Below are 16952 nucleotides of genomic sequence, written 5' to 3'. Positions count from 1 at the left end.
AGAGTTGAAGAAGCTCCTCAGATGAGAAGTGAAACGTCTTCAGTCCAGAGTTGAAGAAGCTCCTCAGATGAGAAGTGAAACGTCTTCACCTCAGAGTTGAAGAAACTCCTTGGATGAGAAGCGAAACGTCTTCAGTCCAGAGCTGGAGAAGCTCCTCGGATGAGAAGCGAATCGTCTCCAGCTCAGAGTTGAAGAAACTCCTCAGATGAGAAGTGAAACGTCTTCAGCCCAGAGCCAAAGAAGCTCCTTGGGGGAAAAGCGAAACGTCTTCAAAGAAAAAACCAAAAAGTCTAGTTGAAAAAAAAGGAAGAAAGAAAGAAAGAAAGGAAAAAAAGGCACCTTTGAGTTGAAGGGGAGCGTCAGTCCTGGGCCCGGACACCTGGGGCCAGCAAGGAGTCGCTTTGGACTTTCGATCCTGTTCCTTTCTCTGAACAAGGGTTAAAAGTCCAAAGTTTTGTCCCAGACTTTTGCTTTGGAGTTGAGCAAGAGGGAGGGGCGGGGGGAGGAGAGCGGCTCTTTGCCGTGCCCTCCCTTCTAGGCCCATGCCGGCGAGGGTTGGCCCTGGCAGGCACCGGCGGGCACGCCTCCTCCTTCCTCTTCTTCTCCTCTTTCACCACCACCGCCACCACCAGTGTTGCGGTGGGAACCTGCGGTGAACGGGCGGCTTTGGCTGGAGCCCCACATCTGGGAGGTGGGCAAGGAAGCCTCCTTGGAGGGTGGGGGAGAGATGGACCCCAAAGGGAGCCAAGCAGCTTGAGGGGCACCTCGGGAACCCTGGAAGGGTAAGTTGGGGCGGGGACCGGCTGGTGAGGCGTACGAGATTGCTGAACCAAACCGGGTGGGACGTGTTTCGGGGTTGCCTCTGGGCGCATTCCGACAGGCTCTCGGGCACAGGGCTTCCCTGGCGGAGGACTTCTTCGGGAAGGGTGGAAAATTCACCAAAGCTGGCCTTTAAAGTAAGGGGAAGAGGGGGAAAAGGAGAGGGAGGGAGGGAGGAGAGGAGAGGAGAGGGAGGGAAGGAAAGGAAAGGTAGGAAAGGAAACGAAAGGAAAGGAAAGGAAAGGAAAGGAAAGGAAAGGAAAGGAAAGGAAAGAGATGGAAAGGAAAGGAAAGGAAAGGAAAGAGATGGAAAGGAAAGGAAGGAAAAGGAAAGGAAAGGAAAGGAAAGGAAAGAAAGGAAAGGAAAGGAAAGGAAAGGAAAGGAAAGAGATGGAAAGGAAAGGAAAGGAAAGGAAAGGAAAGGATGGAAAGGAAAGGAAAGGAAAGGAAAGGAAAGGAAAGGAAAGGAAAGAGAAAAAGAAGGAAAGGAAAGGAAAGAAAGAGATGGAAAGGAAAGGAAGGAAAGGAAAGGAAAGGAAAGGAAAAGAAAGGAATGGAAAGGAAAGAAAGGAAAGGAAAGGAAAGGAAAGGGAAGGAAGGAAAGAGAAGGGGAAGGGAAGGAAGGAAGGAAGAAAGGAAAAGGAAGGAAGGAAAGGAAAGGAAAGGAAAGGAAAGAAGGAAAGAAGGAAGGAAGGAAGGAAGGAAGGAAAGGAAGGAAAGGAAAGGAAAGGAAAGGAAAGGAAAGGAAAGGAAAGGAAAGGAAAGGAAAGGAAAAAAAAGAACAGAGAGGGAAGCAAGGAAGGAATGGAGGGAGGGGGTGATAGAAAGGAAAGAAAGAAAGAAAGAAAGAAAGAAAGAAAGAAAGAAAGAAAGAAAGAAAGAAAGAAGGAAGGAAGGAAGGAAGGAAGGAAGGAAGGAAAGAAAGATAGACAGAAAGACAGAAAGGAAGGAAGGAGGAAGGGAGATGGAAAGGAAGACAAACAGAAAAAGAAAGAAAGAAAGAAAGAAAGAAAGAAAGAACAGGGGAGGGAGGGAGGAGAAAGGAAAAAAAGAATGAAGGAATGACACAAAGAAGAAAGGAAGGAAGAAGAGTGGGAGGAAGGAAAGAAAGAGGAAGGAAAGAAAAAAGAAGAGAGAGAGGGAAGCAAGGAAGGAATGGAGGCGCAGAGAGAGAAAGAAAGAAAGGCTGGTGAAAGAGAGGGAGAAAGAAAGAAAGACAGAAAAGAGGGATGGAGGGAGACAGAAAGAAAGGAGGAAGGGAGAAAGAACGAAAAAGAAAGAAAAAAAGAAAGAAAGAACAGGGAGGTAGGGAGGAAGGAGAAAGAAGGAAAAGAAAGAAAGAAAAAGATAAAAAAGGAAGGAGGGAGAAAGGAAAAGAAAGAGGGAAGGAAAGAAGAATGAGAGGAAAGTAAGGAAGGAGAGAGGGTGAAGGAAGGAAAGAAAGAGAGGAACGGAAGGACGGAAGGATGAAGACAGGGGGGCTGAAGGAAAGAAAGAAAAAACCAAAATTTGCAGGAAAAAGAGAAGAAAATATAAACGTAAATTGAACCCTGGATATACGTCTACTGCACAACTTTCATTTTTTGCTTTCACCGCCTATTGTTCCCAATCCTCAAACCCCCACACACATCCTAATTTCATTTTTGTTTCCCCCTTTCATGGGTTCCACCAACACCGAATTTAATCCACCCCTTTTCCCTAATCAAAGCTGTCGATTTCATGCTTCCAGCCAGCTCTGCCCACTTCCCCACCTGCATCTTCCACTGTGGATCAGGTCCAATTTATTAATAACAAAATCATAGAATAACGGAGCTGGAAGGGACCCTGGAGGTCTTCTAGTCCAACCCCCTGTCCAGGTAGGAAGCCCTCTACCCAGGGGTGGGATTCTACCTGATCGGACCAGTTCTATAAAACTATAAAACTCCTTATCTGGCAAATCTGCCTGCTAAGTTGCTATTTTTTCCTTTTTTTCACCCCCTCCCTGACCATCAGCTGTTTTTCTGTGCCGGGAGATTTAGATTAGCTAGAAAGCAGGAAATCCTTGGATTTCTTGCTTTCTAGCTAATCTAAAAGCAGAGCTGAACCTTCCTTAGGACCGAAGCTTCTATTTTTCAGTGCAGACTCAAGTAGCAGATGGCAGATAGATAGATTTCTGAATGAATCTGTGATTCTGCGAGCAGCTCAATCTGCCTGCCTGCTTGGCCTGATTTGGGGTAAAAGTTCCTCCTTTTTTATATATATATATTTTAAATATTTACATAAATATTTATCATGTTTACATACAAGCCACGCCCAGTCAGCAAGCCAGGGCCACCCGGTCACATGACCGTCAATCCATGGTCACAAATTAGGCCACGCCCACAGAACCGGTTGTTAAGAAATTCGAATCCCGACCCTGCCTCTAACATTCTTCTTCTTCTTAAAAACCTCCAGTGTTGGAGCACCCATTCTCACGGGAAAACCCTAAAAACCGCTTCACAGACCCTGCGTCCGTAAGCCCCCTGCCCCAAATAATCTCCTCCCCGAACCTTAATCAAATCTTAATTTCCAAACCTTGGAGAGATTGGACAGCCAATGGCCTGGAATGGTTTGAGATCTCCTGCTTGAGCAGGTCCCTTCTGTTATTCTGTTACCCGTATTACATTTTATTCCGCTTTTCTTTTCCACGGTTGACGGAAAAGCTATCCTCTCTACGTTTTCGATCACTCCTCTCTTCCCTTCCCTGGTTCCCCCTCACCCACCCTTCCTGCTATTTTTAGAATGCCATTTTCTCACCTCTGACTTTAAATAGGACGGGAACCTGCCCAAGGTTGATCTATGATATAAGGCGTTTGCAAATGCCCCTCGAATAAATGCTACCAAGACAACATCTCAACGAGGCCCTAGAGACTGCAATTCAAAATAACAAAAACTGGGGACCCTATGCCATTCCAAGCAAAAGCTCGTCCGATCTTCCCCTTAAAATCCTTCTGCGATGGACTACCCAGAACCTCTGGTGGCAAGTAGTTCCACTGCTTAAGTATTTTCGCTGTCAGGACCTTTAGCAACAACACAAGAGCACACAACACATACAAACTCAATGTAAACTGCTCCAAACTCAATTGCAGAAAGTAGGACTTCAGCAACCGAGGGGTCAGTGCCTGGAATGCACTGCCTGACTCTGTAGTTACATCCTCAAAACCCCCCAAACTCCTTTAACCTTAAACTAGCCACGATTGACCTGACCCCATTCCTAAGAGGCCTGTAAGGGACTTGCATAAGGGCACCACCTACCGCCCCTGTCCTATTGTCCCCATTTATTCGTACCTATTTCCTGTATTCTTACTCATGTTTATACTTATACCTATTATCTTGTAAGCGATTGACAAATCAAATCAAAAATAAAAGAAGGAAGGAAAGAAGGAAGGAAAGGGGCAGGAAGGAGAAGAGGGAAGGGGAAGGAAGGAAGGAGAGAAAAGAAGGGAGGGAGGAGAGAAAGGAAGGGAGAGAATAACCATTCCTAAGAGGTCTGTAACCCCCATTCCTTTAATCTCAAACTAGCCACGATTGACCTCACCCCATTCCTAAGAGGTCTGTAAGGGGGGACGCATAAGGGCACCGTTCTTTTCTTATTGTCCCCTTTATTCGTACCTATTTCCTGTATTCTTACTCATGTTTATACATACCTATTATTATTATACCTATTAATATACCTATTAAGCAATTGACAAATCAAATAGATAGATGATTGACTGATAGATAGATAGATAGATAGATAGATAGATAGATAGATAGATAGATAGATAGATAGATGGATGGATGGATGGATGGATAGATAGATAGATAGATAGATAGATAGATAGATAGATAGATAGATGGATAGAGATGTTAGATAGAAAGATAGATAGATAGATAGATAGATAGATAGATAGATAGATAGATAGATAGATAGATAGATAGATAGATAGATAGATAGATAGATAGATAGATAGATAGATAGATGGATGGATGGATGGATGGATGGATGATAGATAGATAGATAGATAGATAGATAGATAGATAGATAGACAGACAGACAGACAGACAGAGATTGATAAATATGAGAGAGATTATAGATAGATAGATAGATAGATAGATAGATAGATAGATAGATAGATAGATAGATAGATAGATAGATAGATAGATAGATAGATAGATAGATAGATAGATAGATAGATAGATAGATAGATAGATAGATAGATAGATAGATAGATGATAGATAGATAGATAGATAGATAGATAGATAGATAGATAGATAGATAGATAGGTCCAGGTTGCTTCTCTCCTTGATGAGTTTCCATCCGTTGCTTCTTGTCCTGCCTTCTTCAGGGGCTTTGGGGAATAATTTGACCCCTTCCTCTTCTTTGTGGCAGCCCCTGAGATATTGGAGCACTGCTGTCATGTCTCCCCTGGTCCTTCTTTTCATCCAACGAGACATACCCACTTCCACCAAGTGTTCTTTATATGTTTTAGCCTCTCAGTCCACTAATCCTCTTTGTTATAATATGATTTATCGCAGCTATGTGATTTACGATCATTGTTCACACTTAACAACCGTTGCAGCATCCCCATAGTCAGGTCATCAGAATTGAGACGCTTGGCCACTGGTTCATGTTTATGATGGTTGCAGTGTCCCAAGGTCACTCACATTTATGACCGTTGCTGGGGTTACGTGATCCCCTTGTGCGACCTCCTGACAAAACAAAGTCAATGGGCACACGAGATTCACTCCACAACTTTCTTGCTAATTTCACAGCTGCCGTGATTCACTTAGTAACGGTGGCAAGAAAGGCCACAAAGAAAAAAAGAAATGGGACAAAATTCCCTTAAGAAACGTCTTGCTTAACAGTGGAAATTTTGAGCTCAGTTGTGGTTATGCGTCGAAGTATTTTAGAGTTACTGGTTTTGTTTAATTATGAGACACAAGTTAACCTGAAGAAAAAAAATTGCTCCCCATTTCTTGTTCTTCAAATTGTTTCGAGCTGCATTTTTCAACCCTGGCACCTTGAAAATATGCAGAATTTGATGTCCAGAATTCTCCAGCCGTATCAATAGCTGTCTTTTTAAAACTATATTAAAATGTTTAATATTTTAATGTTAAATATCTGTCACTGTCCATATCTACCACTGTCTTTTCTAAAATGTTTATTTAACCTTTTTAAGAATATTCAAGTCTTCCTGGACAATTTTAAGCAGAAAAAAAAACCCCACCCAATTTTCAAAGCGTTTTTATGATATTCTAGTTATGGTATTTGTAAGCAGTTTGGGAAGTTGGTGGATTTCATATAAATCTTGGTTTATTTTTAGTATACTTTATTATTTTATTTGGTTTGTCAATTGCTTACAAGATAATAGGTATAAGTAAAAACATAGTTATGAATACATGGATACATATAAGAAAAATAAAAAGAAACAATAGGACAGGGATGGTAGGCACGTTGGTGCGCTTATGCAGGCCCCCTACAGACCTCTCAGGAAAGGGGTGAGGACAATAGTAGACAGTCTAAGGTTAAAGTTTTTGGAGTTTGGGGAAGAAACCACAGAATGAGGTAGAGTATTCCAAACACTGACCACTCTGTTGCTGAAGTTGTATTTCCTGCAATCAAGTTTGTTTATTTATTTATTTATTTATTTTTGTCAATTGCTTACAAGATAATAGGTATAAGTAAAAACATAGTTATGAATACATGGATACATATAAGAAAACTTTATGTATTTCTTGCAATCAAGTTTGGTGCGATTAACTTTGAGTTTGTATCTATTGTTTGGTCTTGTATTGTTATGGTTGAAGCTGAAGTATTCATTGACAGGTAGGACATTGCAATGTATGGTTTTATATACTATACTTAGATCGGACCGAAGGCGGCGTAGTTCTAGATTTTCTAGGTCTAGAATTTCAAGTCTGGTGGCATAAGGTATTCTGCAAGGAGTAGAGAAGTGGAGAACTCTTCTTGTGAAATATTTCTGGAATTTCTCAACTGTGCTAATATCAGATACGTAATGTGGGTTCCAGACTGATGACCTGTATTCGAGTATTGATCTAGTTATTAGTGTAACATTACCAGAGAAAAAGCTACGTAAGATTAGGTTAACAACTCTTAGTGCCTTTTTGGCTAGGTAGTTACAGTGGGCTCTAGCACTTAGATCATTAGAGATGAGTACTCCAAGTTCCTTGACAGAGTTTGGATCATCAACAAGGTCTTGACTATTCAGCTTCTATTTTATTTTCTGATTTTTTTTGCCAATATGTAAGGCGGAGCATTTATTTGTTGAGATTTGAAGTTGCCATTTGATTGACCATTCTGACACATAGTCAAGGTCTTTTTGGAAGGTAGCAGTATTGTCTGTGGTGTTGAATAGCTTTACAACATCAGTGAAGAGAATGCAGTTGCTCTGGATATGATCACAGAGGTCATTTATGTAGAATATGAAGAGAGTTGGTCCTAGAACACTGCCTTGGGGGACACCACTGTTGACAGGTACAGATATATATATTTTTAAATTTGTAAACATTTTGAATACAGTGTATTGTCATTTCTAGAAAAGCAAAGAAAAACAAGCAAACAGAAATATTAACATATACACTGATAACAATAATAATAGTGTAACAGAATAGATTTCTCTTTATATTAGCTTATTTGTAATTCTGTTGATTATATTGGCATAGTTATAATTATAAATCATCGTTGATATTTCATTCCTACATAGCAGTAAATTTTCTTTTCTTTTCTTTTTTTAGAATAGAAAAATTCTTTATTGGCCAAGTGTGATTGGACACACAAGGAATTTCTCTTGGTGCAAATGCTCTCAGCGGACATAAAAGAAAAGAGACATTCGTCAAGAATCATCAGGTACAACACTTAATAATAATCATAGGGTACAATAAGCAATCAAATCCTACTAGGAAACAGTCAATATAGATCATAAGGATACAAGTGACAAAGTCACAAACACACAGTCACAAGTGGGAGGGGATGGGCGATAAGAAGTGATGAAGAGATGAATAGTGATAGTAGTGCAGACTTTGTAAATAGTTGAACGGTGTTGAGGGAATTATTTGTTTAGCAGAGGGATGGCATTGGGGAAAAACCTGTCTAGTTGTTCTGTTGTGCAGGGCTCTATAGCCTCGTTTTGAGGGAAGGAGTTGAAACAATTTGTGTCAGGGATGTGAGGGGTCTGTGGATATTTTCACAGCCCTCTTTTTGACTCGTGCAATAGACAGGTCCTCAATTTAAGGCAGGTTGGTAGTAATTGTTTTTTCTGCAGTCCTAATTACCCTCTGGAGTCTGTGTCTGTCCTGTTGGTTGCAGGACTTCATCTAATTTCCACCTCTTTTATCTCTAACCACTCGTAAAATCCGTTCCATGTTAAGTAATTTTCTGGGTCTAGAAATCTCGGTTTAATATGTGACTTTTTGCTGGCAGGGTGAAGGTTTTGATAGCTGAACGTTTTAATGAGTGACATCTAATATTAGTCCTCACTAAATTAAGCCTCTTCTTCTCCCCGGCGTCATTCAGAGGGTGTTGGGTTTCATCACATTCCCCATAATCCCCGGCAAATGCCAAAGGATGGAACAACACGCTGAGATCCATGGGAGAAAAGTATTTATTTACAAACAGTCCTTGCTTTCCCATTATGATCGTAACTCGAGGAATGCTTCTAAATACAGATAGTCCTTGACTTAGAACAATTTGTATAGGGACCGTTCGAAGTTTACAACGGCACTGAAAAAAGTGACTTGTGACCAATTTGCACGCTTATGGCCATCTCAGCATCCATCCGTCCCTGGTCACATGATTTACAGATGCTTGACAAGTGATTCGCATTTATGACGGTTGCAGTGTCCCGCGATCCCCTTTAGTGACCTTCTGACAAGCAAAGTCAAAGGGGAGGGGAAGCTGGATTCGCTTAACGATGGTGTGACTCATTTAAGGACCGCAGGGATTCGCTTAACCAACGCTGCAAGAAAAGCCGTACCATGGGGCCATACTCACTTGATTTCTCACTTAGCAACATGAAAGGTGGGCTCCGTTGTGGCCGTAAGTCAAGGATTGCCTGTAGCTTGCCCGCCTATTGCAGTCGTAAGTCAGGATGGTTGTAAAACAGGTAATCAGGTTACTGAGCCGGTGTCAGCCTCAAGATCTCTTCGGGTACCCTAACTGCTATCTATCTCATTTATCTCTCTCATATCCTATCTACTGTATCTTCTCTACTACTAGGCTTAATTCTTTTGGCTGTCATTAGCAACGGTGGGGGGAGGTAATTGTGGGGGGGGGAAAGAGAGCTGGAGGTGTTTTGCATGCCTTTACTGTGGGCAAGCAAAAGGGGGGGGGGTGTATGATTTCTTCTTTTCAACTTTCCATTTCCTTGCTAGCTTCTATCCCTTTTTGCGCAGCTGCGCAGTTTTATCAAAATACGTCAAGGTCAACGGACAGAGGCCTCATCACCACCTGAAGATGCCCGCACACGATCATATGCAGAACTTTTAATTGGAAGAGACTTCTGGACTTTGGGGGGGGTGGTGGGAACAATTCCACCCCTTTGTATATGTGATCTGCGCGCCAAATTCTCAGATTCGGAATTCCATCTGTAACTTCCACTTTAATTTCCAGTAAAAGGATAACTTTGCTCTGATCCATGGAGTCTGGGTATTTCTTTCTTGGATTTTGAAGGGAGCTCACGCTGACATTATTCCGAATCTGAGAATTTGGCGTGTGGGCAAATCATGGCCACTATACAAAAGGAATGGAATCTGTTCCACCCCAAAAATCAGATAAATCAGAGATTGGAAGGGAATCTTGTAGGTCATCTAGTCCAACCCCCTACACTATTTTTGACAAATGGCAGTCCAGCCTCTTCTTGAAAGCCTCCAGGAATGAAGCTCCCACAACTTCTGAAGGCAAATTTCTGTTCCCTGGGTTGATTGTTCTCCCTGTCAGAAAGTTTCTCCTTATTTCCAGGTTGAATTTCTCCTTGGTCAGTTTTCATCCATTATTATTCCTTGTCTGGCCTTTGGGTGCTTTGGAGAATAGATTGACTCTAGAAGAAGAAGAAGAAGAAGAAGAAGAAGAAGAAGAAGAAGAAGAAGAAGAAGAAGAAGAAGAAGAAGAAGAAGAAGAAGAAGAAGAAGAAGAAGAAGAAGAAGAAGAAGAAGAAGAAGAAGAAGAAGAAGAAGAAGAAGAAGAAGAAGAAGAAGAAGAAGAATTATAGGAAGAGAAGAGGAAGAAGAAGAAAAGGTGGAAGTGGAGGAAGGAGGAGGAGGAGGAGGAAAAAGAAGAGAACAGAAGAGGAAGGAGGAGAAGGAGGAGGAGGAGGAGGAGGAAGAAGAAGAAGAAGAAGAAGAAGAAGAAGAAGAAGAAGAAGAAGAAGAAGAAGAAGAAGAAGAAGAAGAAGAAGAAGAAGAAGAAAAACAGTTATACAAACCCTTTTCGAATGATTAGAGCCCAGACAGAACCCACAATAATATTCATACAACCTTGGCTAACACCCAGACATAGCACCCCCAAAGGGTTTTTCAGTGGTGTGAAGGTTGTATCGTATGATGACACAAGGACCGCATTCCTGACTGGGTTAGGTAATACCTAGACAGCCCTCTCTGATTATTTAAATTTAGATTTAATTGTCTTGTTTGCTTAACATGGTACCAAGTGGTTTGGCAGCAGCGAAACAGGAAGTTTCGCAAGCCTCTGCATTCACTCCGAATCCCCCGGAAACAGTCACTTAACCTACCTGTAAAAACAGTCTTTTGCATTTTGAAGATTTTAGTGCAGTGTTTCTCAAAGTTGGCAACTGGAAAATGGGTGGACTACAACTCCCAGGATTCCCCAGCCAGCCTGGCTGGGGAATCCTGGGCGTTGTAGTCCACCCATTTTCCAGTTGCCAATGTAGAAAAACACTGCTTTAGTGGGGAAAAAAAGTTGATATTCAGGAGGTTCTAGGATAGTAAAGTGGCCTGGCCCTATTTTTAATAAGAAGAATCAATGGCAAAAGTACTACCCTGTTTTCCCGAAAATACGACCTACCCTGAAAGTAAGTCCTAGCTTGATTTTTACACGTGCACCCAATATAAGATCTACCCTCCCAAAATAAGCCCCAATTAAGGTCCTATCCACTCCAGGGTGCACAGGTAAAAAATTAAGCTAGGGTAAGGATGGGTGGTGTAACTGCCCTACTATTTACCTTTGGACAGTTGTAGCCAGGCCTCGCATACCTGCCTGGCAGGCCCATTTCTTCTGCAGCCCTCAAGGCTGGCCAGGATTTCCTGAGGGCCTCTGGAGCTGAGAACAAAGCTCTGGATCGATCCTGAGCTCTCTTATCTGCTGCAGAGGCCTTCAGGGAAGCCTTGCTGGCTGCAGAAGAAGAAGTTCCTGAAGGCCCCTGACAGCGAAAAGGAGGCCAGGGGTGAGGTGCACAAGTGAGGTTAGTCAGTGGATGACATCCCCTGAACATAAGACCTGGTGCCTTTTTTTGGTGGCAAAAATACAGTATATCTCTATCTCTATCTATCTATCTATCTATCTATCTATCTATCTATCTATCTATCTATCTATCTATCTATCTAGAATTCTTTATTGGCCAAGTGTGATTGAATTTGTCTGTCTGTCTGTCTGTCTGTCTGTCTGTCTCTCTCTCTCTCTCTCTCTCTATCTATCTATCTATCTATCTATCATCTATCTGTCTATCTAGAATTCTTTATTGGCCAAGTGTGATTGAATTTGTCTGTCTGTCTGTCTGTCTGTCTCTCTCTCTCTCTCTCTCTCTCTCTATCTATCTATCTATCTATCTATCATCTATCTGTCTATCTAGAATTCTTTATTGGCCAAGTGTGATTGAATTTGTCTGTCTGTCTGTCTGTCTGTCTCTCTCTCTCTCTCTCTCTCTCTCTCTCTCTATCTATCTAGAATTCTTTATTGGCTAAGTGTGATTGAATTTGTCTGTCTGTCTGTCTGTCTGTCTGTCTCTCTCTCTCTCTCTCTCTCTCCTCTATCTATCTATCTATCTATCTATCTATCTATCTATCATCTATCTATCTATCTATCTATCTATCTATCTATCTATCTATCTATCATCTGTCTGTCTGTCTGTCTGTCTGTCTATCTACTGTATATATGAATGGGTCTTATTTTGGGGAAAACACGCTCCATGCCAGTGAGCCTATATAAATTAAAAAAAAAAAGAAGATAAGGAAGCTGCCATATCCAGAGGTCCTCAAAATGGAAATAAAGAGATGCACAGTGAATCTCAACTCTTTGCTGACTCCTTCTGGTCATCCATTTTGGCCCTTCACTTTCAACAGTTCATTCAGTGACCATTTGACGTTACAACCAGCACTGAGAACAGTGACATGACCAATTTTCACACTAGGAAGGAGGCTTCACGTTAAATAATGTGAAATACAGGTAGTCCCCAACTTACAACAGTTCGCTTAGTGACCGTTGCAAGTTACCACGGCACTGGAAAAAGTGACTTATGACCGTTTTTCACGCTTATAACCATTGCAGCATCCCTGTGGTCACGTGATTAAAACTCGGACACTTGGACACTGACTCATATTTATAACGGTTGGGGGTATCCTGGGGTCATGTGATCCCCTTTTGCGACCTTCCGTTGAGCAAAGACAATGGGGAAGCCAGATTCATTTAACGACCCTATTACTCACTTAACAACTGCAACGATTCACTTAACAGTGGCATGAAAGGTCGTAAAATGGGGCAAAACTCCCTGAGCCAATGTTTCACTTAGCAACAGAAATGTTGGGCTCAGTTGTGATTGTAAGTGGAGGACTCCCTGCATAAAGTTAAAAAAAAAGAAGCTGCAATAACCAGATGTCCTGAAGATGGCGATAAAGAGATGCACAGAAAATCTCAACTCTTTGGCGATCCCTGGTGGTCATCCATTTTGGCACTTCTGGAAAATGAAATATTTGCATGGTTTTGCCATCTGATCCCTCCAAATCTTTCAGTAGGACTCCATGGATCATGCACTCCCACTTTTCTACACCCCCAAGCACCTGGCAGATGTGGTTGTTTGGTTAGATGAAAAATATTTTAATTTATTTATTTATTCAATGTATATGCCTCTCTCATCTTGCTAGCAAGCAACTATGGGCACCTTATCGGATAAAAATGAAAATATAAAACATCACGGTGATAAACGTAAACGAAATGAATGGAAATTAACATAGGAACCTTCTCACGCGTTCTATGCATTGTCATTGGTTTCTGAAGAAAGCTGGAAATGAGCAGGATATTGTGCAAAAATGTGGCAATTACGGGAACTTAAATAATTTCTTGCAAACTTGAGGACTGTCATGGTCACAGGACTCCAATTCCAATCAATCAACAGATCTAAAAGAAACAACAAACCCCAAAGCACCAAGTTTTGCCTGTATACATCGATTTTCAAAGAGTATTCGGCGTTTGTGAGATTACACTGTGTGTAAATATGTTTGCCATATCCCAGATCAGTCAGTTAATCTGTCTTTTTAAACAGGCTTCTAGCGGTGGAAGAGATGCTACAGACCATCTCTTTTATTTTTTTAAAACCCTTGAAGTCATTTAGTCTGATCTCTTTCTCAGGACAGGAATCCATGTTAAATTATCCCAATTATCCCGCTTCCACCTTGAATGAATCCAACAAACAGGAGCTCTCACCTCCTTAGATCAAGGTTTGCACCCTCAAACTGTTTCTGAAGATTTCATCAGGATTGCTTTTCTGTAACCTGAATCCTCTCCCTCTCACTAGTATTGGGATGTGGGGATTTCAATTGGCATTCAGCTGGGGAATTCTGGGAATTGAAATCTGGACTTGCTGGTTGCGGAAATCAGGAACTCATTGTCTCCTGGCGTTTGGTTTTCGTGCCTAAGGTGGGACTAGAACTCACTGTCTCCTGGTGCTTGTCCCAAATTCACCCAGCTGGCTTTTGTGCTTAAAGTGGTACTAGAATTCACAACTTCCTAGTGATTAGTCAATCCAGCCCAGCTTTCATGCCCACGGCGGGACTAGAACTCACCCTCTCCTGGTGATTAGCCCAAAGTCACCCAGCTTTCATGCCTAAGGCAGGACTAGAACTCACAGTCTCCTAGTGATTGTCCCAAAGTCACCCAGCCGGCTTTCATGTCTAAGGGGGACTAGAACTCTCCATCTCCTGGTGATTGGCTCAAAGTCATCCAGTTGGCTTTCATGCCTAAGGCGAAACTAGAACTGACTGTCTCCTGGTGATTGGCTCAAAGTCCCCCAGCCGGCTTTCATGCCTAAGACGGGACTAGAACTCACAGTCTCCTGGTGATTGGCTCAAAGTCATCCAGCTGGCTTTCATGGCTAAGGCAGGACTAGAACTCACTGTCTCCTGGTGATTGGCTCAAAGTCACCCAGCCGGCTTTCATGCCTAAGGCGGGACTAGAACTCACTGTCTCCTGGTGATTGGCCCAAAGTCACCCAGTTGGCTTTCATGCCTAAGGCGGGACTAGAACTCACTGTCTCCTGGTGATTGGCCCAAAGTTACCCAGCCGGCTTTCATGTCTAAGCCACGACTAGAACTCACAGTCTCCTGGTGATTGTCCCAAAGTCACCCAGCCGCCTTTCATGCCTTAGGCAGGACTAGAACTCACAGTCTCCTAGTGATTATCCCAAAGTCACCCAGCCGGCTTTCATGCCTTAAGGCTCACTTAACAAATGTCCCGCTTTTAATAGGAATTCCGGCCCTGATTGTAACTGTACATGGAGGACCAATGTATGGTTTTCCGCCTGCTATCCCTTCATTCGTAGAAATTTTATTTCCCCTTTGGAGCAGCAGCGAATACCGGTTGGTCCTGTAAAAGGGGAGATTTTGCAGAATTTTCTGCAATTTCCGGCAGAGATTTGCTTCGAAATTCCAAATCCAGCCGCTCCAGTCTTTGCCCTCCAAGCCTCTCTGGGCTTCAGGCTGTTTGATCCACCAGGTTTTTTTTTTCCCCGCTTCTACTGACGTCCATCGATGGGTCACTCTGTGGCGAGGTCTGACCTTTTGTTCTCGGAGTAGGAGTATCGGAGCTGAGCTGTTGAACAATAAGCTCTTTGAAACAATAAATGGAGACGCTTTGGAATTCGGCATTCTCACATTTCAGGAGAACCCGGGCAGGACGAGCCAATTGCGTCTACATTCCTTCTCGCTGATCCTTGCAAGCAAGTTTTAAAACTGGGGGGGAAAAAAAACAATGTTTCTTCCCCTCAGCAAATTTAAGCCGGGTGGACTTCAACTCCCAGAATTCCCCAGCTCCCATGACTCCATGTCCAATAGGAATGTTTCTTCTCTCAGCAACTTTAAGCCGGGTGGACTTCAACTCCCAGAATTCCCCAGCCGCCGTGACTCCACGTCCAATAGGAATGTTTCTTCTCTCAGCAACTTTAAGCCGGGTGGACTTCAACTCCCAGAATTCCCCAGCCCCCATGACTCCACATCCAATAGGAGTGCTTCTTCCCCTCAGCAACTTTAAGCCAGGTGGACTTCAACTCCCAGAATTCCCCAGCCCCCATGACTCCACGTCCAATAGGAGTGCTTCTTCTTCTTAGTAACTTTAAGCCAGGTGGGCTTCAACTCCCAGAATTCCCCAGCTGGCAATCCACCCAGCTTAAATTTGCTGAGACGGAGAAACACAGCTATGGCATCTGGAGTCACTCCGACTGGGGAATTCTGGGAGTTGAAGTCCACACGCCTGCCAAGATTGAGCAATGCTTCCGAAAAACCTTCTGGGGTTTATTAATTGATTTACTTGCTTGCTTCCTTATAAAATTTAATCGACCTTGGGGATCTAGTCGACCTTGGTGGGGGAGGGACTAGAAGACCTCCAAGGTCCCTTCTGAGTCTGTTATTCTATTTCCTATGTTCTATCTCGCCCAATGGGGTCCAATAATTAAACAAGGTGGCTGTTGCAGAAGGCAAGATTCTAGAGATGGGTGTCTTTCATTGGGTTTCATTCTTCATATATTATTATTATTATTATTATTATTATTATTATTATTATTATTATTATTATTTTTATTATTATTATTAACACGCTCTGATGCTAAGGGGTTGTACTCCCCCTTCCCACCTGAAAAGAAATCTCTTCCAAATGCAAAACACAAGCAGAGGAGTTTCAATTTCAGGTTTACTTTCACAGCACCAAGCAGCTTTAGTACAGAACAGTTGAGCTAAGCCACACCCAGGCTCCTTGCTGTCTCCTTACTCACATGGCAAATACTCTTTCAGTTTCCAAACAGCCCTCGACACTCTCTCACACTGACAGGACACTAGCCAGATGAATACAGATGGATGCTGGTAGGCAGAGGCAGAATTTTTTTCCCCTTATTTTCCTCCTCCCAAATTAAGCCCAACTACATAATTTTATAGTGAAGAACGAGCATCGAGCCAGTTACAGGTAATCCTCAGCTTACAATGGTTCATTTAGAGACCAAAGTTAACAACGACACTGAAAAAAGTGACTTATGACCACTTTTCACACTTACGACCATTGTAGCATCCCCCATAGTCAGGCGATTTACATTAGGATGCTTGCCAACTGACTCACATTTAATGACGTTTTCTCCATTGTCCCGGGAATCACACAATCCCCTTTTGTGACCTACTGACAAGCAAAAATCGATGGAGAAAACCAGATTCACTTAGCGACCGCCTTACTAATTTAACGACTGCAACGATTCACTGAACAACGGTGGCAAGGAAAGTCGTAAAACAGGATGAAACTCACTTATCGAATTATATAAGTTTTGGGCTCAGTTGAGGAGACTCTGTATTCACACTTACACCATGTCAGCATCCCCAGGGTCATGGGATCAAAATTCAAACGCTTGGCCATTGACTCACAGTTATGACGGGCCCAGTCTCCCGGGGATTGCCTTTTTCGACCTTCTGACTTGGTTCACTTAGCAATCGGAGGCGATTTCGCTTAACAACCGTGGGGAAAAGCATCATAAAATCAGGTGTGACTTACTTAACCGCCACCTTGCTTAGCGACGGAGGTTCTGGTTGCCGATTGTTGGCCGTAAGTCAAGGACCAACTGTAGAGTCAACGCTGCAGCTCTCCGATAGCCGGGCGTTTTGCATCTCCCAAGTACACCTGAAGAGATTGGGCGTG

At 42.7% G+C, this 16952-nt stretch overlaps 1 protein-coding gene across 4 annotated transcripts in view; it reads left to right on the top strand.

Annotated features, from left to right (window-relative positions):
• The first annotated feature begins 343 nt into the window (after positions 1-343).
• P2RY2 (purinergic receptor P2Y2) overlaps positions 344-16952 on the top strand; it is a 65399-nt gene continuing 48790 nt past the window's right edge. Inside the window, exons 1-2 of one of the 4 annotated variants that reach the window (XM_087936900.1) lie at positions 344-782; positions 7577-7688. The gene's annotated coding sequence lies outside the window, so the exon portion shown is untranslated. The remainder of the gene's footprint in view (positions 783-7576; positions 7689-16952) is intronic. The other 3 variants (XR_015744234.1, XM_087936901.1, XR_015744235.1) reach the window with 3 other exon arrangements.

The sequence above is a fragment of the Pseudonaja textilis genome, chromosome 7 (assembly GCF_049901715.1).
Source record: "Pseudonaja textilis isolate UNSWEBS1 chromosome 7, rPseTex1.2, whole genome shotgun sequence".
NCBI classification, from domain to species: Eukaryota; Metazoa; Chordata; class Lepidosauria; order Squamata; family Elapidae; genus Pseudonaja; species Pseudonaja textilis.
This window is presented reverse-complemented; position numbering and strand designations above follow the sequence as displayed.